The 27093-nt window shown below is 37.9% G+C and overlaps 1 protein-coding gene across 4 annotated transcripts in view; it reads left to right on the top strand.

The window, feature by feature from the left end:
* Positions 1–27093, top strand: part of RASGEF1A (RasGEF domain family member 1A) — a 172742-nt gene that overhangs the window by 74616 nt on the left and 71033 nt on the right. For 2 of the 4 annotated variants that reach the window (XM_054071849.1, XM_054071843.1), the window contains exon 2: positions 18961–19043. The exons of the other annotated variants lie outside the window; for them this stretch is intronic. The gene's annotated coding sequence lies outside the window, so the exon portion shown is untranslated. The remainder of the gene's footprint in view (positions 1–18960; positions 19044–27093) is intronic. 4 annotated transcript variants of the gene reach the window in all.

The raw sequence follows: 27093 nt of genomic DNA, 5'->3' as shown, positions 1-27093 counted from the left end.
ATGGTCAGGCAGGGCGGCACCTGGAGTCAGGACCCAACCCACAGCCCCAGCCAGGGGACACGGGTGGGCTCAGTTCAGACCATTGCTTGGCAGGGCTGTGAGGAGCTGGTGGTGCTGGGATGAGCACAAATGCCACAACAGAAGGAAAATCTGGTCCTCCATTGAATCAATCTCTCCTGAACAAGGCAGGCTAAAGCCAAAAAATTGAGCTATATCACTTAATGTAATAAAGTAAAAGGCTTGTTTATAGCTGACCACTTTACATGGGGTTGTGGGGTTTGTGGGTTTTTTCCCCATTGTTTGGGTTTTGCCATCAGTTAAAAACCTATTGCTGATCAAAATCGCAACATAAATGAAATGATCAAATCCTGACTGATGCTAAAGGTTATGAAGGTACTGAGGCTGGGGAGCAAGATGCAATCATAGAACAAATGAGCTTCGTACATCCAGTCACTGCCACACAAACACCAGTTTGACAGTTGTCATAATATATAAAGAAGTTGAGTTATAAAAAGCTTTCTATCAAATATTTTGTCTCAGAGACCATCCTTTCCAAAAGACCATACTTTTGGATAACACATAGAAACTAATTGGAATCTGCTTGCGTAATTCAAAATAAATGCTGTAAAAGCAAGACAATCTTTATCACCCTACTGACTGAGATGAATAAAATACAGCAAGGTTTGAGGCAAAAAGAAACTGAAATGGTAATGGTATGAATTTTTTTTTTTTGCATTTCTTTTTCCATCCAGGTTGTAGATCACTGCAGTGAGTGGCAAAGGATGGTGTCACTCCTGTGTACAACAGAAGGAGGCAGAAACCCCTGCACTTTGCATAGCTAATGGAACAGATTGCTTGAAACAGAAATAAGTTATTTGCAATTCATCTGTTAAATTTGCACCCAAGAAGCATTTTCCTTTTGGAAAACCAAAAGCAATGAAAGCAGAAATCTAATTGTGATAGAACATTTGCTCCTATAAGTAGCTTATTTTGGTAGATATTTCTGGCGTTGAATCACATTATCAAAATTCATTCCGGGAAAATGAAGAAGGTAAATTCTAATTAGGTAACTGAATTTTACATCTCTTCAGCTTTACACAATCAGAATAATTGATGTGGGAAGATAAGGCTTATCCCTCACTACTGGCAGGCTTTTGACTAAACTAAATGTTCGGTTTTCATTCAGTGGAGGGTGTAACTTCTATTTACAAGTGCAAATTGTAGATAGGAAGTCAGAAATGCAGCCACGGAAATAGCATTCTGAGTTGCAGAGCAGAACAAAATGAAACAGCAGAATCTGTCATAAATAGGAGCAGGAAGATCTGCATTACCCAACCTGTGGCTCCCCATGTTTAGCTTCTCACTCCGTTGTGTATCGCTTAAAATACAGCATGCATACAAAATTAATGAGCAATCAGAAAGACAGAAAAGGAGAGAGAAATCATCGCATGAGCATTGGTCTGTGTCTTAAAAGAAAACACACACAAAAGGGAAGATAATGTAACTTGATTAAACTCAATATGCTCCAAAACAGAACCATGGCTATTCAGTAACATCTTTATGAAACAAAGGTAACAGATTCTGAGGAAAACTGTGAAAATACCAAGCTCTGAAAGGAAGGGACTGAAAATTTATACAGAGGGTACTAGAGACTTCAAAATCCTTACTCTTACTCAGTAGCTAAGCGCTGAACATGCTCCATTAACGAAACATGTAATGGTGTCGCCATGTCACCACAAACACGTCTCAGATAAAGTTATCATCGCTTTAGCATATCTGTAAACTCTAAACCAAGAACTTCAAAGAACGTTCCTTGCTGCTTTGGATCTCGCCACCACACAAAAACATTGAAGCATGTTCTTATGTGGGAATTCAAGTCTCTCTGTCTTCCCAACAACAACAACCTATTCTGAGAGGTTCCAATGGGGACTCATTTCTCAAGTGGACATAATGGGCCAGTTTGTGTTAAAAGCTGGTGCATCCTGTTCTTGATTATGAAAATAAAGGGGACGATTTAAGTCCCATTTTTTTCTTTCTAAAACTGATTGCTGTAGTAGTGAAAGATGCCAAAATGACAGCTCCATAAGATAAGCTTCACCATTAATCACAGGGTGGAAACAGCTTAGCACAAAAGTCAGCAGAGCAGACTACAGAAGCAGCTGTGGTAGTGCTCTTCTTACTGTCCTGCCAATGCATCTGAGCCAGCAGTGACTCCCCAGGCAACTGCTTCCTTGCTTTGTATTCTCAGCTGATATTCCAAAGTACGCCAGCCAGGGTTGGGTTTGGATGTTGGTTGTTCTGTTTTGTTTTCCCAAAGGTGGAAAGAGACTCTAATAATGCAAACATACGGCACACAGCCCCAAACAGATAATCCATTTCATGTAGCTTTATTGCATAACAGCCAATTTTAGTCACTTTATTTACCATTAAAATCTTTGTTGCACCCCTATTTTCAGCTTTTGAATGGATTTTAAGTCAGTATTTCTAGGATGGTCTGCCAAACTAACTTGGGATCAGTAATAGATTCATAAGCTAGACTTTTAACAATGCTCATATTATTAAAATGGGTTGGTGATGGAAAGAGGAATTTGCTGATTTATTCAAATTTCATGGATTTCTCTGTAACAAATTACCATTGAAATGTCAACCTGCTTTTTAGCATCCCAAATGACAAGAGTTTTGAGAGCTACTGAAAGACATTTTGAGAGCTCAGAAAGAAGTCTTCTGGTCTGATAACAGACAGGGAATCTACAACTACTTGGAATGCAAAATAACATTAGACTGCAATCATCATCTAAAGAAAATATATGAAGCAAAACGTTAAATCACAATCCATGACAAATTTGTCTAGCTGATGAGCAGTTCCAGACCAACAGCCTTAAGCTTTCAAATTCTTTCTGCTTACAAAATTAGACAAGACAAATGGAAATGGAAAGCAACAAAACCTGCAGACATGAAAAATGGAAAGAAACATACAATTAAAAGCATCTGAGAGTCCATAACTGCCTCCTAAGAACAGACTGTCTGGAAAACTAGGTAGATAATATTCACGAAGAATCATAATAGAGGAGCTGAAAACAATAGCATTTCCCGTCTGGATCTGATAGTTACTCTAAACAAAAATTCTCCTTTCCCCGAACTGGGAAATTATTGCAAATCTTAACCAGAGCCTCAGTAACAGCAAGAAGGTTAATTTCTTAATAACAAAATACAGAAGCATAGACATTTATAGCAACTTGCCTTGTGATATCCCCCAAATACAAGATCATTGCTGATCTATTTGGATCTGAAGAAAGGTCTGTGCTTTAAAACCAAATTGCAGGCAGCTGGAATACAGCGGTTGCTTACTCATGGTGTGGGTGCTGGCAATGCCAGTAAGAGATATACAGTTAGACGTAGCTAGACAGACAGCTTGGCACAGAGAGGTCCAGCTGCTTAACAGTGCAGGAACCAAGAGTCCTAGACACACAGAGTGAAGACAGGTTGTAAGGAAGAGGGTTAATAATTTCAACATAGCATGTGAAGAGACTTAGACTTACAGAAGGACTAGAGGTTTTTAAAATTCTCCAGGAACAAAGCACACAATAACTTAGCTGAACTTCACTGTTTTGCTCAAATGATGCCCTAACAAGACAGGCTATTCATCTGCTTTCCTTCACCAGTCTAAAAGACACATTGCTAATTTGAAGATAGAAAGGGTGAGTTTTAGCCACAGATTTTCCCTTTGTTAAATGTAAAGGGATCCCTATCATAATTAGCCCAAACTCCTGTTTCCTATTCTCTCCCTTCTTCTACCAAATCATGTACCTGCTTATTTCTCCTTTTTGCCAAACAACAGCTGCATTTCAATGATGCTTTACAAATACATTCTTGGACTCTAAATCCCCTTAAATGAAATGCCGTATGCACATGTAGAATATGTCTTGAGTATTGTCAAGGAAACACTAACTCAAAGAGAAATGCAGCAGTTGCTAAGAAACACTACTGCAGAAGAGAGATGGGAACTTGTTTACTGTTGGGTATATGTACTTTAAACATTCACCATTGTTAATTGGGGTATTTGCACTCAAACCACACTTATATGCTCATAATGACTAATACTAATTTAAATTCTAATTCTGAATTATTTCATATGTATCTCAGCACTGCTGAATTAATTTCCCCTAAGGTCTAGGACCATAAATAAATCAAAAATTCTGGATTTTTTTAGAATCAGCTGATGGGTTTGGAATATTTTGTAGCAGACAAGATTCTATCACGCTTGTCATAGATCACCATGAACCTAAAGAAATGTCTGACCTGTACAAATTTACATCCATTCTGCATGGGCTTTAGCACATTTTAAATCTAGCCTTTTGAGACAGATGCTTTCCAAAAGAATAGCTTTGTTTTACTCTAAGACAGGGGAATTATTAGCACAGATACTTGAACAAAGCACAAAGGGGAAATCCACATTCCTGAAAATTTTTCAGGTAATAAGCAACACAAAAAATAAGGCATACACAATCATGTAAGCTACTCAGGTTAATAAAAGAATGTTGACCGAGAACACACTTTAATCCTCAGACTTTATTGCAAAATGAAAAGAATTTCCTTAATGTAACTGAGACAAATAAGTAAACAGGTTTTGTGGGAGATCAAAAAAAAAAAAAAAGAAATAGGAAATTTTATGAAGCTCAGTCAATATAGTGAACAATAGGAGAAAACATGTTAGGAAAAAGTTATTGAAGATGCCAAGTCAAATAGTTAGAAAGTGGAACATAATAGAGGAGAAAAATAACAAAAAGAAAAATCCTACAGACTTTTCATCTATTCCTTTTGCAAACATATGCCATGATAGTATCTGTGTGTGACAAAGACTGTGAGAAAAGCCGCTTTTCCAACATAGAATTCAACAGCTTAAAATGTATTTTCTTAATTCATTTCTGCCTCCAAAATGGTAAAGCACCTAATTTCTACAATATGACAGAGGGGTTTCACAAAACAGTCATGTTCATCAAGGAAAGCTACTTCATACTTAAAAACAAATGTAAAAAACGGTGGGCAAAAAAACACTACAGTAGTTAAAGCATAGAAACTAATACACCTGTAAAAGAAGCAGAAGCTATAAAAGCAACAGCAAAATGGAAGATTTCAATTTATTAACACTTGACACTGTAAGTCTAATAATATGTACAATACAGCCTTCATGCACAAGAATCAATGGAAAAAAATCCAGAAGTTTTAACATCTGTCACTGTACTGAAACCGGGGTGACTCAATAGCAGAGTCAACTGGAGTTGGTTGAAAATTTTGATACCTTACTCTTATTGTAAAACTCCATAGAAACAAATCAATTACAACAACCTCTCATTCTATAAAAATGAGGGGGAAAAAAAGAAAATAGAAAGAAAATCCACAGGAGGCATTTCAGCGAGATGAAATTTGTTTCTCTAAAGTTCATTTTTAGACTGCAATTTATATCAACGCAAGCAAACCAAACACCCAACTGTGAATAAACCTTTTAGATTTTAATGAAAAACAGAACATATTGTCCGACAAAACCAGCTATAGCTGCTGTCATTCTTTTTAGCTGGTAAAAATATACTTAGCTGGACTCCTATGTGGTCCCAGATGGGTTAGAATTGTGCAGGGATCACTTGGATTAGCACATGCCCAACAAACATTTATTTTCTCCAGCTGAATACTTTGCCTAGGCAGACAGGGAGGATTCTGTATACTGTGCGCATCCCACAGCCCAGCCGAAGCCACCTGGACATGACACCGCATTCCCAAAAAGCCACTCTATGGCATGCATAAGTCACCCTATCGCTCTCACTACCTGTGGAGCACATGCCTAGTACAGTCAATGCTTCATGGATTTAAAAAACTCACTGAGCGCAGGCAGCAGTGAAGCTTACACACATCTACTTCTGTCTGACAAATCCACAAGAAGTATAATGATAACCCCCTTCTTACTGCATTATAAAGGCCTGTTATGAAATAGAGCAATATTATTCTAAGAAACAGCCACTTGAATATACCAGCAGAAGAAAAATCCTGTATTTGTTTCTGAATTTATTATCAGAAATAGCTGAAATTAAAACAACCAACCTGCAAAAATAGCAACACAAGAAATCTGCAAAACAACCAACATGTAATGGGAAGTGACCGTAAATTTTAGTAATTCAATACTTTTGACCATCTCACGTCTAAATTAGATCCATAACAAATACCACAACCTGAGAAACTGTCCATCAATAAGTACACCAAGAAGCAATTTTAAAAACTCCTCTTGCCAAGTTTTGAGTTTTTAATGTCATCATAAATAGAATTATATTAAGAAAACTGTCGTGAACCCAATAATGATTCCATCCTATGTCCAATTTCAACAACAAATTAAAAAGTGAAAAATACAAACTTTTCATCATCCACTTTTTATAGGCTTGATGCTTCCTCATTATATTGCGATTATCTGAGTAGAGGAATTTTACACTGAAAAGGCTGCTTTTAATATTACTAGTCATAAGAAAGTGGGTATGAATAATAGGATGCTGAATAGAAGAGGAAAAATTCATTGTATCTGTTGGGGACAGATAAGCATTCATGAACAGATTCTTAAAGAGCAGATGAGTTCCAAGAGAGCACGATGTGTCAATCACCCTGGTGGCTTTGGGAGAGAAATCTGCTGAATGAACATATTATCTTGCAAATAACCGATTAAAAAAACTAAGTGGTCTTAATCTGGCTCCATAGCAGTTCATAGGGTAAAACCAAGATGACAACTTTAATGACCTATGAGTTTGTACAAAAAAATTACATAGCCTAGAGATCTTCAATATAAAAATTACTTCTCCTGCTAATAGTCATTACCCAAACAATAACCGGGCATGTCAGCTAAGAAGGAACAAATATGCTCTACTGTGAACTAATTCAAGTTTCCACTCTAAAGCACAAGCCGAACCTGGGGAAAGAAATAAAAGTGAGTGATTTTGGTCTGCTCTAAAACAATAAAACCAGAAGCTCTTTGCTCAAGACAGGAAAATGGAAAGGCTTCTAGTCAAGAATAAAGGTGAAAGCTTTGTGTAAACTTTAGGGAAGCCCCTACATTTTGGAGCTCTTCCTCAAATAATTGTGCACATTTATTATCAAATGTGAACACCTGAAAATTTTCATTATCATTTGCCTTCTTTGTAAATTTATATAAATTACGGGGATTTCAGAGTCATGCTAAGGAAGTGAAAGTTTCCAGGGATCAACTTTCCCCTTTTCCCCTCTAATGTGATTTGTAACAATTCTAGTAGCCTTGATTTGAAAGTAAACAAAAAACACATGGGAAAATAATAACAATTTATTGGTCTGAAATTAGATCACTGAACTCATTTACCTGCATGTTATGGACAATAGATGGGAAATACAATATAAAGATAAAAAACTAAATAAATAAATACAGAAGTAACTAAAATTGCTTGCTATACATTATAGAATGTGTCATTCTCAAGAAGTTATGGACACACACTATTCAGGACCATTTGCTGATGCCTGACAATACACAAGCATAAGTGGATTTATGCTCCTCTTGTGGATTTCTCTTTGTGCCACCTAGCAAAAAAGAATCTATCAAGATAGAGAGGTGTCAGTTTTCTGAAAATTGCTTCAAAAATAGGAAGTCCAGCATTTTCTTCCTAGCATCTTTCTTATAGCTATAATTTACTGATAAGAGCTATATAGATCAAATATATTATCCTGTCTCCATTAGTTTAGAAATATTTCCTTCTTGAGGTCGTTTAGAGAATTTCAGCTTCCCCAAAGTATTTGGCAGGAGGCAGAACAGTAGATTTTGTGCTATATATCACTTCCAATTTGATCATGTCATCATGTGTGTCACCAAGCATGAACTCTGTCTCCAGTACTCACTCCTGCAATGTGGTTCTTGTCTCTGCTGCAACTGCCCAAGGTAGGCCGGGATTGATGTAGATCCCACGGGACATTATTACAAGCCAGGAAATAACCGCTCTGGAAGTGAGAGCAGTAATACAGAAGTCAATGAAACCCACGGATGTTCTCAGATCGCCTGTGGGTTCCTTGTGAGTTCAATATTCCTTGCAATCTTACTAAAGCTGCCCATGCGAGGGGTGTTGGCACCAGGTGATCTTTAAAGGTCCTTTCCAACTCAAACCATTCTATGTTTCTATGACTTTATAACAATGTGATTAGGAAGGCAACATCAGAAATGCAATCTGCTTCAGAGATGGACAAAACATACTTCATATTCACGGAGTCATTTGAGCACTTAACTACTACCATTCATAAACTAGAATCATCATCAGAAGTGCGAAGGATTGTTTGAGTCAGGTACTCTGTTTTTGTTAGTTACTGAAGCTATTGCCATGTAGGCTTACAGAAATTGTTTCTGATCACTCAGCTAATTGTTTGGTGCCTTACAGGATTTAGATAGATCAACAATAGCATGTAGATTAAAAGAAACCTCGTTCATCTTAGCTCTCACAAGACTTCATGGCCCTCAATGGGCCAAGGTCAATTTTATGAGGCTTAACAAGGTCAAGTACTGGGTCCTGCACTTGGGCCACAGCAACCCCGTGCAATGCTACAGGCTTGGGGAAGAGTGGTTGGAAAGCTGCCTCGTGGAAAAGGACCTGGGGTGCTGGTTGACAGTCAGCTGAACATGAGCCAGCAGTGTCCACAGGTGGCCAAGAACACCAGCAGCATCCTGGCTTGTATCAGAAATGGTGTGGCCAGCAGGAGCACGGAAGTGAATGTCCCCCTGTATTTGGCACAGGTGAGGCCACACCTCAAATCCTGTGTTTTCAGATTCAGTTTTGGGCCCCTCAGTACAAGAAGGATATCGAGGGGCTGGAGCATGTCCAGAGAAGGGCGACGAAGCCGGTAAAGGGTCTCTGGCACAAGGGTTATGGGGAGCAGCTGAGGAAACTGGGACTGTTTAGTCATGAGAAGAGAAGGCTGAGGTGTGACCTTATTGCTCTCTACAATTACCTGAAAGGAGGTTGTGAGGAAGAGGGTGTGTGTGATCTCTTCTCCCAGGTAACAAGACTAGAGGAAATGGCCTTGAGTTGTGCCATGAGAGGTTCAGACTGGATATTAGGAAAAAGTTATTTACCGAAAGAGTGGTAAAGCATTGGCAGAGGCTGCCCAGATAAGTGATGGAGTCTCTGCCCCTGGAGGTGTTAAAAAAATGTATAGACATGGCATTTCAGGACACGGTTTAGTAGAAATGTTGGTGTTGGGCTGATGGTTGGACTGAATGATCTTAGAGGTCTTTTCCAACCTTAGTGATTGTATGATTCATAAAGTTGCCCACAATGCACATTATACATTTTTACCCTTACATCATTCCTCCGTTGAAATAAAAAGGGGAGCATAGAAAATTTGAATCATCTACACAAAACCAGACAAGAATTCTCACAAACCAAAGAAATAAAACAAGTGAGCAAGAGGATGGACTACATGACTGCCTGAAGTCCCTTTTCTGAGGAGTATCCTATAATCCCTTGAGTCCGTCATTCCTTGTCTTCTGCCCTCTGACCCTTTGTATTTGTCCAGTGCACAAATATAAAGCCATTACAGGAAACCAGACCGCAGACTTTCTTTTTCTGAAAATAAATAGATACTGAGCCTTATTTCTGCTTCGCCATGTACCATATTAGACTAAAACTGAATTAAAATTTCAAAATAAAAGCAAAATCTTGGGGATTAGCCCTGATATTTACACTCACTGCCATTAAACTTCACAGCAAGACACTCATTTGGAGTATCTTGCTTGCATCCTATGGCAGCACTACCTTTGGCCAGTCAAGGTTGAAGCTCACAGTGCTAATTCCCAATAATAAAAAAAAAGACAAAAAGTATATTCAAATGGATTTGATGAACAGCAGATGCAGAAATAGAATTATTATTTGTATTTTTCAAATATGTTATTCACAGAGGAAGTGACATTGAAGCAACAAACCCCACTCCACAGAGCACCTACTACACATCGCTCTGCTAGCTAGTGATTTTCACAGTCTTCCACATTAAGGCTCTTCAAGCAAAATGATCTCAGGCTTCTTAAACTCACATTGCCCCTATGATCATAATGTCTGTCACCAATCTTGGTTTTCAGGCTCTATTAGTCACATGCTTAATCTGCTGTCCAAGGCTTCAGTTACTGACTTTGTTCTTTCATTTTATATGTCAGACTTGTAGCTATGAAGAATGATTACTGTAGCTATTTTTCATGAGGATCTTTAACTAATGCACATATAAATTCTCAGCTCAACAACTGTCATATATATTTGCAGGACAAACGAATAGCTCAGAATGAAGCATTATGGACCACTACATAAATAAATATGCATTTCCAAGTCATCTGTTTACCTGTTGAAAGCATTGATGTATTATAGGTCCATACAATATAACTATGCCATAATATATTTCGAGAAGACAGAGAGCCACCCACTCCAACGAAACAATCAACTGCTTAGCAAGATCCTAACAAACACTAAATGTAGATTTTTTTCTTAAGAAGAGCAGGTTAAAGTCCCAAGACATGCAAGCACAATGTACATATGTAGAATTCTATCCTGTTTACATAGCAAGCAATTCCTTGCACACTTAGTTTCTTCAGTTGCCGTTCAGGGGCAGCAAGGGAAGGAAACATTTTCAGAACAGCTGTGGGGGAACAATCAGAGGAAGAAGTGGCCGACTGCCGTCAACCCTGTGGGACATCCCTATTGTGTCACACCTTCCTTGAGGTCCTAAAGACATGAGGGGGAGAAAAAAGGCCTCTGAAAGTGAGGACAAGTTGTCCGCTCCTTGAGCAATCACTTCTGTCTTACAGATTTAGGCAACGAGCAGCCAGCGCTGCATTCTACCCCGGCCACCACCAGAGCACCCTGAACCTGCAGCAGTGTGTAAAAAGATTCAGCAGGGAACAGAATAACTTTGTCTCGTGGGGAAGCAGGAAGAAATACTGCTGGTGGACAGAACTAGCTTCTTTGATGGCTTGTATTGGTCTAAGCCCTCTGTCAGCTCAGCAAAAATATTTTCCTGCAGTATGTACTTCTGAGTGCATTCGTCCTCCTGTTTGGAAAGAGGCCATTTCCCTCAGATGGACAGTACAGAGTTTTTTTGACGGTGAGAGTGATGCAAACTTTAGATACCAAGGCAGCTTTGCTGGCACAATAAACAGACCATGAACTACCTGCAGCACTGGGATCAGTACCTGCACAGTATTATCTTAACCACCAACAAGCAATAGCATAAAACCAGGTATTTTCATCCATGGCTTTCAGAACGCTTTATAAAGATGTTTAACCACAATGATTCCTAGCGGATGGATGCTGCAGCTATCTTAGAAAAGTTATCTAGGATTTTTCAGACAGTTGCCATGGTTGTTTAGTGTTGCTTTCATACACATTTTTGAAGCATTCATCACATGAAAATGGGGGCTGACCTGAAGCTAAGTAAGGTAGAGGTCTGTTCGATGACGTTATCACAGATTTCACTTTATGGTAGCAACATTCAAGCAAAAAGGCAACTTTCCACATATTTCGGCAGCTGATGGCTTCCCAAACCCTAAAATCATTCTTGATAGAAATACGAATCATAGCGCAAAGACAGGAGACATTTTAGACAGGACTGCAGACACAGCCACATAAGTCACTGAAGAGTAAAAATTGATTCCATTTGCTAAGAAAAGGCAAAGATTAGACTGCGTTGTGTTATTCCATTAGAAAGCTGATGAAGTTTGATGCCCTGCAGAGGCATTCAGATTAGGTTTATGAAGAGCTAGTTCTGACAGAAACATGCTGACTAAGAAAAATCCCCTTCTATATTTAAAAATTGCGGCAGATGGTGCTAGCAGTAGGATGCTGCATCGAGTTGTTATGACTGTGGGCTCTCTCATCTATCACTGAAAGTCTCAAAATGGCATCACCCTATTTGCAGGTCTCAACCTAAACTCTGCAAAATGTTCCAAGTACTAACATGATTTATTAGGTACCGAGTGACTCTGGGTCAGGTTTCTTTGGAAAAGCTTCAAAAATTACATGCCTACGGCTTACGAGGACTTGGGATGTTTTTAAGATAGCCAGGACATTGGAGATCTGTATCCGGCATTCACTGAGCAAAAACGTTCCCTTCCATAAAGCCTGAAGCCCAGAGCTTTTGGAAATCTTGGGCATTTCTGCATGGCATAACAGAGATATTCAAGCCTGTCAGCACGCCAGCAAGGGTGGGAGCTGGGGCCTGGGACAGAGGGGACAGCTCATGGCTGTGAGAGGTGGCAACTGACAGATAGAAGTTGCATCTTCAGCCTTCTTTGGAGCTACAAGGCATGTGGGTTCAGGGAACCTCCACTGAACGTTAGGCTGCACCAGCATAGGCTTTCAATTGAATCAGCTAATGTGCTGCCCAGTCTCTCCTCCTCCTCACAGGAAAGGCGACAGGATGGACGCTAGCAGCCTCAGTGTCCCCGTCCCCCCACACCACCCACACTGCTTAGAGTGGCACTGCTGCATCCCACCCTCCTCCACGCCCTTCCGGGGAATTCTGCCTGAAAGCTCAAACACACACCCACATCAAAGCTAAAAATCACACCATCAGGTAGCTACCCCTCTTAATCACCTCTGCTCTTCAGCAGCGCGGGCAATCATCTGAACAGAACGAGCCAAATCAGTGGAGAGATTCCCTCACGGCCTTCTGAAAAATCCACAGTATTTTTTATGAGTTATTAAGCACACAGCCCTGCTGAGTGATGATTTTGGAATTATAAAGGTATTCGCTGCAGGAATTTTTTATTCTTTTTCTCTCTTGCCATGGCAACCAGGGTACTGAAGTACTTCAGAGGAAGACAGCACCTTAGAGTATATAAAATGTTCCCCATACGCGTGACTTGTTTCTTTTTATGAAGAGTTAAGCATTTTTAAAGCTCTTTCAGAAAAATTGGTTGAAAAAAAACCCAAAAGCTACACAGCATAATTTTTTCTGCTTGCTTTAACAAAAGGATGTGGATATAGTCTATACTTAATAGAATCAGAGATCTAGATTTCTAATAAAAGGTTAAGACTGCAAAACAGGACCCAGGCTTTTTTTCTTACAGTTCCAGGGCACGCCTAAAAGAGCTGACAAAAATACCAGAGAAAAAACACTTTGTCTTTCAAAAACAGTTCTGTGAGTATTTGTACAAGTGCTTTAGTTTCAGTTTCTCTTTTTTTGGTCAGTGCTCAAAGTCCAGGACCCTGCCTTTGCATATCTTATCTGCTCACTAGCACCTAAGTCTTTCCTCAGTTGTACGAGAAAACAAATACAGAGGGATATTGACATACAAAGATACTGTGTATTTGTGGAAGGAGCAAAATGATAGCTGAAGGATTCCTTTAACGAGAGTCAGGATCAAGTCTGTACCATTTATCCGAAACACAATGAAGCAAGAGATTTTATCATTCCTAAAATATCTTTGCCATTATGAATTTCACATGCCTGTTGGGATCACGACACAATCAGTAGACAAGCAATGGTAATGATGAACTTCCCTGATTCAACAACAATTCTTTTAAAAGAGTTGTCAAAATCAGACTGATTTCCATAAAAAAGATGACACTCCATTGAGCAGGAATTGTCTTGCCTTTCTCTTGTTATCCTTATTGAAGCAACAGAATTGTCTCCCTAATATTTATTTGAACAAAGATAAATTACTTGCCTTAGGTAATACCTTGTGACAGAGCTTTCAGCCAGTTATAGGAACACACTTCAAATCTGAATTGCTTATTACTTTCATATCCTTTTATTCCCATACCGTACAGCATAGAAAACGGGAAGACTGAACTCTCTTCCCCCATTTTTGGAAGTCCAAAACTAACTATAATCAACCACAAGACTCTGAATGGCTTCAGCAGACTGAAGAAAAAGATAGAACCAATCTCTGCTCTGATCCTTCTTAAAGGACAGTTAGTGAAATAGAAATAAACTCTTAAGGAATGCCTGGAAATGGCTTTTAAGCTTTTTGAGCTGTGTAACAGAAAATCAAGGAAAGGATTTTATCCTCAGATATTAATAAATTATATTTTCAAGAATGAAAAACAATTAATGCTTCCACTAATGAACAATTCGAAAACTCTTTGACAGTTGTATTGATTCTATTATTCATTTGCTGAAGAATAACACCTATCTACTCTTACACAAATGGAAACCACAGGGAAGAACAAGTATCCCACTTCCACACAAACCACGACAGCTTCTTAGTTATCAACAATTATTACATTATCCTATCAGATAACATATGCACAAATCAAATCCAGGTGGAAAAAGCCCCACCAGATACTATTGAAACAGATTTCTCGCACACTGATTTTATGAAATTAATCACAATGTGTCAAAAAGAAAACCAAATTCTATCTTTCTGTCCCAACTGAATTTCTTAGAAATATTTAAAGGCTGATGAACTGATATTTATGTTACTGCCCACGGTAAAACAAATGTAATTTTCCTATCCAACTGCAATATTTTGTTCCATTATTCTTAAAAACCTTTATTATTACCTTTTTCTCAGCTAAGCTCATTTGCTTATTTTCCTTGTTGTCTTAATATGCATTATTAGCAGCCCGTAACACACAATAGGAAGGAGGCTTTTTGCTTCTGAAGAACAGAATTTCCATGGCAATACAAGTCATCTATAGCAACAATCTCTTATCGTCTTTTCCCAACACCTACGACTGCTGGTGCTTTGCTTAAAATTATATAATAAAACACAGAACAAAGAACACAATCTCAATAGAGACTTTAGTGCTTCCCTTATGTATCTTAGAGATTCTTGCTTTTATGAGAGCCTTTATCTCATCACATTTCTTAAGGAATTAGAAGCTCTTTAATTACACACAGGTGCACACAAAATTGGCACATATTTCCAGAGACAAACTCAACCAGACTGACTTTCAAATTCACAGTGGGTGTGAAGCACAGACACATAGTAGGACATGCAGTTGCAATATTTGCTTTTACTTTAAACTTACCTTTAAACATGTCACTACATCAGTATGGATAATGTCGATAAACTCATCTTTAGCCTGACATGCCAAGCAGACAAACTGATCTCTTTCCAAAGAATGCAACTCATGCAACTGTCTAAGCAAATCAAAGGTATTGCACCTGAGCATTCAAAGTTAACATAGAAATAAAAATTCTGATAAAACTCTGTAGTATAGATGATGCATATTTTAATTTTATTGGGGAAAAAAACTGGAGATAAAGAAGAAAATATTTACACCCTGATTATTCTCTGATTTGGGGGGGGGTGTGTATATAATTTTTACCAATATAAACCTTATAAGCCTTAATATCCACATCTCAGCCACCCTTAGAAACTTATGCCCTGTTCCCCTGCCCACAAGGCAAAAGAGGCAGTTGACTACCACAAACAGTTGCAAAGCAAGAGTTGAGTTTCAATTGCTGTGCCGTTGTTGTTAAACCCAAATTGTTTTTCACTATACTAGAAAGACAGCACAACTGACATAAAATTGAAGATATTTTGACACAGCAAACTGAGTATTTTATTGCTAACCCTCACTGATAATTATCCCACTTTCAATCTGATCCAGCTAAGAGGGAACACAAAAGCCTGTTATAAATTCAAGCATATGGCATCGATCAAAGGAATTTAACTTTCTTTTACAGGCTCAAATTATTTTCTTTAGTAAAACCAGAAAGAAGCATTAATCTACCACTTTTTTCCACATGTTTCACTTCAGCAGGATAGCAGCAACTCAACTGCATTGTCAGCAACAGACATTATCATCAAGATGACTGGTTTCAGACCTGCTACTCATTTAATGACAGTACTGTTGGGTTGGTAGAATCTGAGGAAAAGACTGATTTTGTAAGGTTAATCTGGAAAGGCGTTCTAGCACTCTCTGAAAAACAAGTAGTTAAGGGGTAGAGTACCTCAAGAAAGGGTTGGCATCAACGAGAGTAGAGTCTAAATTGCATGAAGTAAAACTAAAATTCTGATCCCCACTAAACAACAGTTCCTACAAAAGAAACAACTGGTCCAAAGGAAAAGTTCAATGAATTGGCATTGCAGTACTGCATTAAATATTGCAGGAATATCACATACTGGGGCCATCCTAAGTAGCACCATGCTGAAAACCAGCTCAGTCTTGCTGCTGAATTACCATTTCAAACTTTGCAACATCATTCAGGAAGAATCATGGCTCTAAGTGAAGTCTTGCTGGTCAGTAAGTGAGGAACAGGAGGAGTGGATACGGATCCAATCTAAATCAGGAAGCACCCACCACTTCATGTGATGCCAGACTGTGCATATAGCTACCAGCACTAACAGAGATTTCTCAACTTCCTTAAATAAATACGTGTCCGTATATCAAATACTTCACGCTGCTGCTACATCACTGGCAACTGTATCTTTTAATACATTTGCAGACCTTAATAAATCTTCTAATCTGGAAAATTGTCAGACTGGAACACAACGCACTAACAGCTAGAAAGCTTCTCTTGTCCCATGCTTCTCCCAGTATTTTTAGGGGGCATAATACATTACTATTTTCTTCTCCTTTCTTAAAAGAGGCTTCTTTCCAGTAGTGGTCCTTAACAGACCAACAGCAGTAGCCAGTGAAGAAAGCCTCCAATCTCTTCTGCATCTACATCCTCTTATAATTTGCTTGATACCTCAGAGAACACAGAGATAGGAAGAACAGAAATATAACTTAATTGCAGCACTTTACAGCTCCAAAGAAAGGATCAACTACTACTTCTTCCCCAAGGAAACTGCTGTCTCAGGACATCACACGTTCCCTTACTCCTACCTACATTTAACTGCATGTGAAAGAATCTCCTGTTAGCAGTCAATAAATAAACTCCAATCCAGATCTCAGAAACTTAAGGAAATAGTAAGGCTAAGCGTACAATCATATTTTCAATTTACAGTGCTTTAGCATGACAGCTACAGCATTGCAGTCTTCAAGCTGTTCAGATGAGCTGTTTCCATGGCAGATTTTGTATAGAGATTGGCTTAATGTTAAAAGTCTCTATGTTAATTGCTGGAAGAATAACACTCCATCAGTAAGGACTGTTATTGTTTCTTTTTTTGGTAGGCAATGCCAAACAACATAAACCATTAAACAAACTGCAGCATTGTGGAAGATAAAGACACTGCATAAACTGATGGTGCATGCCAAAAACTCCTCCCCTGAAAAATGTGAGGAGTATGCATTGATAGCTTCAAGAGTTTACATATGGTTCAGTGACATTTTTCATTCCATAGTGATCAAAAATTGCTGGGGGAAGGGGGAGAAGTGAGAAGAGAAAAGACAGATGACTAATTACAAAGACTGAAATAATACATACTAAAGAGGTACTTTCTTGATCACTTTGGCATGCAAACACATAACTGAATCACGAAAACATAAAATAGATACACACGCTTTGAACCCCTTATGATAATTTTTGCTTACTGTGGGTCATGGTTCACGTATTCTCATTTGATTAGACAAGGAAATCTGGAAAAAATTGCTACCGAACAAAAATGTAACATATATCTTCCTATGTTACCTGTGAAGAAGAGATGGAATATAAAATCATAATCAAAAGAGTGTGCTAAGGAGAGGTTAGTAAGGCTGCAAATTATTGCAGTAATCATTACATGTACAAGCAAAGCATTCCAAAGTTAGAGAAGACTGTAACTAAAGAGGTCTGTATAATCTTGACTTCACCCTCTGGAGTGTTACATCCAGTCTTCAAGAGGCATAACCGTACTTTACTCACTGTGTGTACACAATAGGCAGTGCTCAGGGAACCAGACATCAATTAACAATGTGTTTTAGTCTCCCTGTTCCATGTACACTGCCACATACTGACATAAAACAGAATGACAAATTACATACTAACCAAAACTGCTTTAAGACAGGATATTTTCTGACAGAGTTCCCTCAGTGGCCATCCCTTTCGTATCCAAGTGCTTTACCAAGATTCTTTACTATCTCCTGCTACAGGAGAGGGCACTATGACCTTGTCTTTGCAGCTATGAACTTTCTTACTTGGTATCAAACTTTAGATTACAACTTTGAGATCCAGTGTAGAAAAATCTCTTCAGCCTGTTTCCATTACGCTAGTAGCACCCAACTAAAACATCTTCCAAATAAAAAGCATGTTTCTAACTGATACTGTGCTGTCCTGTTCTAAAAATCAAGCAGTTCCATTCCTAACTTTTTGCAAAGCCCTTGTAGAATCGCAGACACTGAAATCAATCTGAACATTCTTGACTCAATAAATCCTAGGATTCTCGCTTAAAATCCTCCTGTCTCAACCACTGTCATCAAAGCTGCTTTTCCTCTTACTAGGCTGAAATTAAAAAGACCGTATCGGTCTCAGAGGACAAGTCAACAGAATACCTCTGAATTTCCCCATAGATTTTCAGATTTATTCTCTCCTCTTCCATTCTGAAAGGTTTTGTCATGTTTGTGTATGTTACACTTTGCTTTTAATGCAGTGAGAATCAAGGCAAGAAAAAAAAAAAATCAGCCAATTATATAAGTTTCTTAAGGCACTAATTTAAATTCCTTCTTTTGCCAAATAGCTCAATCAAAAGGTTTGGGCACTTATTGTAAATAAAAATAACTGCTCATTGAAACAAGAAATTAAAACTGACAAGTCTCTCAAAGAAACTGAAGGCAAACTGCACAAGAGTTTTTAATAGAAAAATACTCCATCCTTTTCACAGAACTATACTGTGTGGCCCTCAATATCCAAAGTATTGTTGAGAGGTCAAGAGGAATGCAATAGCTAACTCAGAAGGGTACAAGGATTCTTACTCAGCACTTTTTCAGTGTTTTGCTATAGAAACTGCTGAATAATTTTATAAAAAGGGGGAAAAAATCCTAAAGCAAAAAAAAAGGTAAAACCCCTTTGAGAACTATAAAATTCTCTCTTTTGATATCTATCCTTCCTTTTCAGGGACAACATGCCTTAACTTTTCCAGCAGCGCAAAAGAGCTGTAAAACCAGCTTGCTTATGTATCCACTCATTCATTGTTGAAGGTAAGAAAGTCACATTGTTCAAGTGAATAACAGAGAAGAAAATATAAGCTTCTGAAATATTTTATTTGGATTCTTCAGTGAGAAAATATTTGGGCAGAACACCTCTACAAGTTTAGTCTGATGCTTTTTAAAAGTGAGGTAGGGAACCCACCTTTTTTATCAAGTGACTAATTGAAACAATTAAGTTTTGATATTGGATTGTAACCAGTCCATTCAGCAGACACAGCTACTGAAATGAGAAAGCATTGGCTTCTCTTTGCTTAGTACAAATTAATACACATACATCAAAACTAAACTATTATAATCATAGAATCACTAGGTTGGAAAGGACCTACTGCGTCATCGAGTCCAACCATAATGTTCCTGAACCTAGGACAGCAACGTAAGCAGGCTGCTCTCCTACACCAGGTTCTCTCTGATCTTGGAGGACTACTTAACAAATGCAGGCTTTTCTCTTAGGGATAATTTGACACATTAAGATGTGTATTTCTACAGCACTCACTGACTGTACAGGGAATAAAAACAGAATAGCCAAAGCAACAAAGGTATCTGTAATGTGAGCTCAAAAAAGCACTTAAAATAAATAGTTGAGATAGAAATCGAGTCTTTCAGACTAGAACAATTCTTTGGAGGCCTCAGTCTGGTCCTAGAGTGCTACAAGTTTCCTTGAAGGCAGCACAATTTACGTATTTCTTTTCTATGCTTATTGCAATCATTTAACTTCTTTAAAAATATTTAGACATTGCAAGCTCAGAGAAGATATGTAAACATAACTAAAACTGTGAAAGGAGAGGGATTTCTCTTGTATACAATAATCCAAGAAATTTTATCTGTTGGGCAGGAAATGCTAGCACTCTAATCAAAGTTAATTATGTTTTACTAATGGAGAAAGAAGCTAAAGACTGTCTTTCTCAAAGAAACAGTGTAACATTTGGGCAACTGGGTATTTAAAGAGAAAGCAAGCCACAAGATTAAAAATGTTAGGGCCAATTTTCATAGCAAGTTAAGCAACAAAATTAGACAAGTGGTTGCAAATGGAATATACTCACATTAGCAATAGCTTATAAACCTTCAAGCAAGAATCTTTAAAACCTATTAGACATTTTTTTCCTGCAATTTCACTGAAACAGAAGTTGTGCACATTAGAAAATAAGAAACAAAAGAGAAAGAAAGAAGACCTTCTGGGTACTTTTGCCACTAATAAGACAGTTTCCTAAAGAAAGCAAAAGGCCAGAAATACTTGGACAGAAACTGAGCTACGTACTTTGTTACACAAGTGTGGCTGAGCTTAAATGGATCATCTCTGTAAATGATAACAGAACCCAGTTTCAAGGTCAACATAATCTTTGCCTCCTCTTCTTAATCTTCTGATAAAGATGACAGTTTTGATATCTCTGGAATTTCTAACCTTTCAAATTATATTGACACAACCATTAACATACTTTACAGCAGCAATAAGAGTCATCCACTCCAATACTTAGCCTAGAAGCGTTCTGCATGTGAAAAATGTGATTCTTCAGTTAAAATTGGCTTTTCAAAGCAACTCAGCTGACCTCGTGTTCATGTTTTCCTTTGACTTGAACAGCAACAAAGAATTTCATTCATTTTACAACCCAGGTTAAAACTGACCACTTCACCATTAGTAGTATTTTCTCTACAAACACAAGTAGTTTCTCTTGGAAGATCGATGTCTACATCTATGTACCAGTAGATGCATCTTTAATGCCTGAGTTTTCCAAAGGATTGCTCGGGATCTGGAGAGCAAAAAGCAAATTCACTAGATTAAAGGACAGAGTAATTTTTTTTTAAAATGTGAAGGAGGAGATCTAAGAATTGCAGACTTGCCAGCCTACACTGCAGCACTGCTGAAAACTGCCGGAGTGCCGGTATGAATCATCATAGAGTCAATTATGTAAGGCTATAGAAAAAATAAAAGCAGTCGTGGTAGGTAATGACAGGAATGTTATATGCTATATGCAAATAGGAGAGGTAATCACACCTTTCTTGGCAGTGCTTTCAAACGGGATATTGGGCTCTCTTTTCACAGTGAAAAGGATACAGACAACTAGTTAATTGGCTTAATCTGGGCTCGCAGAAAGATTTAGGGTTCTTCCAAATTCCCAATAATTTCCGAGTACAGAAATACAGGAAGATGCCAAATAGATTGCCACTATGTTGTCTCCCAGCAGGTGTATTTCCCAAGGATTGCCTCATGCTGTGCAGTATTTCAGAGTCATAGCAATCAAATACCCTTATAATTATTAGAGTAATGCATTGCCTGTAGCCATGACCTTATCGCTTCAACAACATAAGTGCTGGACAATATTTGAGTGATCCTTGATGGCTTCCTGTCTAACCTCTTCAAGGCTTTGGGCAATTGGAGAAGCAGAGCACTTGCTCCTGGCTACTAATACATGTTGTTTGCTTCAGTTTCTAAATGAGCTAGTTGCAACTTTGCTACTTTAAAGCCTCTAAAGTGTGAATCTGGATATGGTACATTACCTTTTTTCTTATGCAGAACCCCTAGGTGGTACTGGTAAATCAGCTATAACCGTCTCTCATGTCTTCCTGAAATGGTTCTTTCTTTCTGCTCCAATGAATGAATGGATGGCACCCCAATTTTTCACAGAAAAATACTTTTGCAATGACTTGATGAAGCTCTGAGAGGAATAGGTATGACAAAAACAAGACTACTGATCTACCTAAGAGCACCCATTATGTGCCGCAGAGTGTAACTCTCAGCAACTCACTCCCAATGTGCTGGCAGTTCTCTTACCTGTATCTTTTATCACATGAAGTATCAAGCACCGTGCGTTACTGTACTTATTTTACTCTGCAGCACCTATTTTTAAGTAGATCACTCTGCAGAAAGTTTCTGAGAGCATCTGTTTCCATGCAGCCTTTACGTATTTACTTGAACAAACAGTATTTGGTTTAACACGTATTTTGTATTTTACGCCTTTCCATTTTGGTTTTCTTTTCAAAAAAAAAACCAAATTATCTGAGACAAAATACCAGAAACCTGAAATACAAACACAGTCAGTAATTTTATATCAGTACGTTTAGCTGATGTTTGTGGCTTTGAGATTTATATCTTACACGTAATCTCTTATTTCCAATTACTGTCGTGTGTGCCATTTGCAGGGTGTGTGCTATGCTTTATCAATGCCATATGGTTCTAAATTCAATGAATTAATCTGTAAGGTTTCAGTCAAAGCACTGGTGTTGGAAATAACAGGGAAGATTCAGTTATAGATTTTTTTAGCATCTCACACATCGCACTAATTCACATAACCTTTATTTACCATAGAGTGCCCTACATATAAAAGTGAAATGCTTGGTAGGGAAAAAGCATTTTAGTAGTCTACGGCAAAATACATGTCATTAGAGATGCGTTTATAATGGAATTTGACATAATGGAGATGCAGGCCTACAGACACTGTGTTAATGCTTTACAGCAATAAGGTTGTAGCAAGCTTTTAGCACCATATAATGATTCACCAGGCTAAAATTATACACTGAGCAGCACATGGTGGAACCAGCACATCATGTTTTCACTTCATACTCATACAATTCGGCAAAACACAGCTCCTTCAAATTGCAAACATCATTTATAATAATTGGCAGTATCTTCTAATTGTGCTGGCACTAGAAGCTCCAGAAGAAAAGGAGGTTAATCTATCTATACACCATCGCTGTGGAACTAGTTTTATGGCTTCCTTCATGGAACTTAATATTAAAACCACAGATACTGCTTTTATGGGACATTCATAATGAATAAAAGCTAAGTATAATATCATTTTCAGTAAAAGACCGTTTACAGACCAGATTCTTACCAGCTCTGTAGAAAACCCTTTTAGATGAACTTGTGGAATGTCTCTGTGGAGAAACTAACACCAAAAATTATTACAAGGATTTTTGTCAGTGTTTACTTTGCCTTAGCCAGAAATTTTCCTTTAATGCAGCACATAAAATTATCAAAAGTGGTTCTATGGCAATCCTTGATAAAAGTGTAGCATTACAAGATGTTCTTGCACTTTTCTTTCCTTTGCACCTGTGCTTTTCCAGAGCTGATAAGGATAACTCTGTTATATTTCAAGGTGTATGGGAAACTACAAACTGACGGCAACTGTGAATAAAGCAGCCTGTTTAACTAAACGATAGACATGGCACAGGCATCCTGAGGGCATGATTCACTTACACATGCTGCCCTCCTGCTGATCTGATAATCTGAAAGGGTATCCTAGTCTATGCTGGATTACTCCTTCAACTCTTTGCTAGACTATGAGCAAGGTTTCTCGCCTGTTCTTTATGACGGGGATACCTTTCCACATATAGAAAACTGGATCCATTACTCCTCAACCCAATCTGCTCAGAGAGAAAAGGCAGGTAGAAATGCGTGTCAGACAACAAATAGGCTTTCCAACACAGAATATAAAACCTCCTCACTGCAAAACAACATATTTTCTTTTGGATTTGTGCAAAAATTGCAGTCAGACAATTTTTGTATTTGAAAATAGATGTATGAATTTGAATCAATCTAAATTTCTCAGTTTCTTCTTCTAATATGCTAAGTAATAATGCATAATTCATCGGGCTGACATGAAAGAATAAATATACTTCATATTGCAGCCAGTTCCCCTGGGGATCCAAAAATCAGATATCGATAACAGCAAAGTCAGATTTTTTACTTTCATATGTTTCCAAGTAAAATATCCTCACAGTGACAGTTAACAAGCGAGAAAGGGAGCTGCAAAAGCAAATCAATGATCTGTTAGGATTATTACACATAACTGTGATTTACATAGGTGTAACTGGAAGCAGATAAGGAAAACTGTTGAGTATTAAAAACTGAAGCGAATATTTGGAAAAAAATGGAAATATCAATATTTCCATACCACAGTCTTACATCTAGATGAATGTGTACAGGGACAATGCTTAGACAGGTTAGGGATTTAGGGTACAGTATTAAATTACAATACTATTTTATCACAAGCAGTGACAGATGATTAAAAAAACAATTCTGAGGAAAGACCCCTGAAGATGGTTGGGTATCAGACACATATTGAACCAGCAAGTTTTAAGCAATATCTTTTTTTTTTGACAAGATTTGCAGTGTTAACTTTGACAAAACGCATTTTTTGTGAGATGATCAGTTCCTAGCATATTCACTAATAAACTTGCAGAACAGTTCTTTGCTAGCTGAAGACCAAAAAAATCTCATCTACAAGCAAAATAAAACTGGGACAGATTGTTTCTAGTTCCCTGGAAATTTGTGAGTGGGAGTAAAACAAGGAGAAAGCCACAGCAGATCTCTTGCAGCTTACAGACAGATTCTGCTCACAATTCTTCTACACCTTTCCAGTACAACTTTAGTCAAATCTCCCGAGCCAAGAGGTCTCTAAAGTGACAAGGAGTAATGGTTCTGGTCCATTTTTGAAACCAGATTTCAGAGAGGTGAATACCCGAGGAAGTCCCTGAGGCTGCAGTTGCGCAGGAGCCCGAGCTTGCCAGATTGCTGTCCCCTCCAGTCCAGCACCTGCTCACTCCAGGCCATATATTTTGGCCCTTGCTTTCACATGAATTCCCACAAAGTCATTTCAACATGCCAAGTCAGTTGGAAGCTCATCAGACTACCAAAAGCAAATAGTTTTCACATAACATTTAGTGACAACAATGAATACTGAATAGATGGAAATGAAGACTGGAAATGCTTCTGGGGCTTTCCTCTCCTCTGCTCACCCCAAAACAACAGGGACCAGGGGGAAAAGGCAAAAATTGTACTTACTTTAGAAGGAGCTCTAACTGGAAGCTTGTTGAGTATGAAGGCGACCTCAGAGCAAAGGTTCCTCCTTTCGTGTTACCCAGAATATGAACTGTGGAAACAAATAGGTTTGCTTTTAATAATCTTATTTCCCAAGTCGCTAACCAAGAGAAACTGAATGCACATTCAGCAATATCTACCATTCATTATTAATTACAAAATATCAATATATATTTCTTAACAACGCATTTTAAAGAATCAAAATACTCTCACACTGCAAAGAAAAAGCATTTTTTCTTGATGTGTTGCAAGACAAAAGCATATGGGTTTTAGCTCTACTATTGAAATGCAGAGACTGAGAAAGCAAACCGAGTTTGTATTCTATCTGCTAAATGCACAGAGCAGCAGCTTTGCTCTGGAAGACTAGAGAAAGAACAACACTTGAGGAGAAAAAACAACCATTCTAGAAAAAAGCCTCACCATCATTGAAGGAGATTTCACCAAATCAAATTGGAGTAATAATAATAAAAAAAAAGAATACATGATTAGCCCTGTTTTTGACCGTCTTAGCTCAGATTCTGAATTTTTTTTTTTACTACACCATTTGGAGACTTCATGGATCCTTGGTCTTGCTATGTACAGCAGAGAAAAAGATTGCATATCTACATGACAGAAATCATAAAATCAGAGGCCACTAACAGCACCATAGTATGATAGACCTCAAAAGGCAAATAAGATCATCTTCAAAGGCACTCCTTATCTTTCCCTGCTCTGTGAATTTTTATACTCCCTAGTCTGCAACATTGCTGTACTTCTTTCCCCAGACCAGCTGTGTCTGAAAGATAGGTCTGCAGCCTGTCCTCTCTTACAGCAATCAAAAGTCTACAGGGAAAAAACAACTCAACAAAAAGTTGATGTTTATTTCAAGTGGCTACACTGTGTATGGTCCTATAGGATTAATTTATTGCTAGATATTTGTACAGTTGTTATTACGTTCACCTAAGGTTACATTTCTGAGTGACTATGGAAATACAAACTACTGTTTGGTAGCTATTGCATTACACTCATTTCTCCACCAATACCATGATTGTCATCAGCGTTTCACATATAAAACCACTGAAATACAATTAACTAATCCAAATGAGATTATTACAAACACTATACAGTTTTTTAAAGAATGTAAAGATAAGATCTAATGTAAAGAACATTTGTGTGTGTATATATACACACATAAACACAATAATACCCATACAATTTTAACAAAACCAGCTAGACTAACACAAACCCACCGCATAAAATAGTGCATTATCTCTATTCAATGGCCTGGTCAACCTCTGGTTAAATGGTAAATCCAGGATCAAGACAAATAGTAGCTGATGGTGTGTGGGTGGAGACACTACTTTATAGTCTGTAACAGTGTTATTTTCAGCTATTATTCTACCACAAAAATATATATTAAGGAAGTGAAAAGGACTGAAATATTGCACATTTTGCTTAACACATTGAATGTAGCACTTTAACAACACTGTTTCCCATTCGAAGTCCTTTCCAAGGCTCAGATCACATATCACTAAGTTGTCACAGCACTCTTGCTATCAGTTAAGATAAACTGGTCATTTTCATACTATTTTGCATAAATATAATATCCCAATTTAGAATAGTACATGACTAAACTCAATGGATGCGAGTTCTTTAGATGAGTTGGTGAATTGAGACCCAAGTGAGAGAATTAATTTATTCATATCATCTCCTGTTTTACAGTACAAACTATTTCAGCAATTACTTATCTCCTTTGGGTTTCTTCAGCAGGTTATGAACAATGCAAAAAGCAACAAAACTGCTGAGTGACCAAGAAAAATACTACTATGCAAATGTCAAAGTCCCAACCCCCCAAACCAAACAACACAAAACTGTCTTGGTGGGCCAAATCAGACAGTTAATCTAAAAAGAAATAAAAAAATCTGTTTATGAACTAATCACTTATACACCTGATTGAGCAAACTGAAATCTCATAATTGTCAAACAAACTTTTCTGAAACAGAATACAAAGGCAATTTCCTGCAATAATAACATTTTATTTAAATGGAGGCAAAAGAGATTGTAAGCACCTCCAAATAAAGAACACTTATTTTCTAAGCTGGCCAAAAAAAAAAAAAAAAGCCAAGACATGTAACTACGTAATTACAAAAACAATTTATCCCACAAAGAAATAAATCTAGGCCCAAACACATGAAAAGGTATATTCAGAATTTATTAAGCACGAGTCAAAGCAATTCTGCAAAGGGC

Source organism: Cuculus canorus, chromosome 7 (assembly GCF_017976375.1).
Source record: "Cuculus canorus isolate bCucCan1 chromosome 7, bCucCan1.pri, whole genome shotgun sequence".
Classification (NCBI taxonomy): domain Eukaryota; kingdom Metazoa; phylum Chordata; class Aves; order Cuculiformes; family Cuculidae; genus Cuculus; species Cuculus canorus.
Note: the sequence above shows the minus strand (reverse complement) of the source record. Positions and strands in the feature narration are given on the sequence as shown.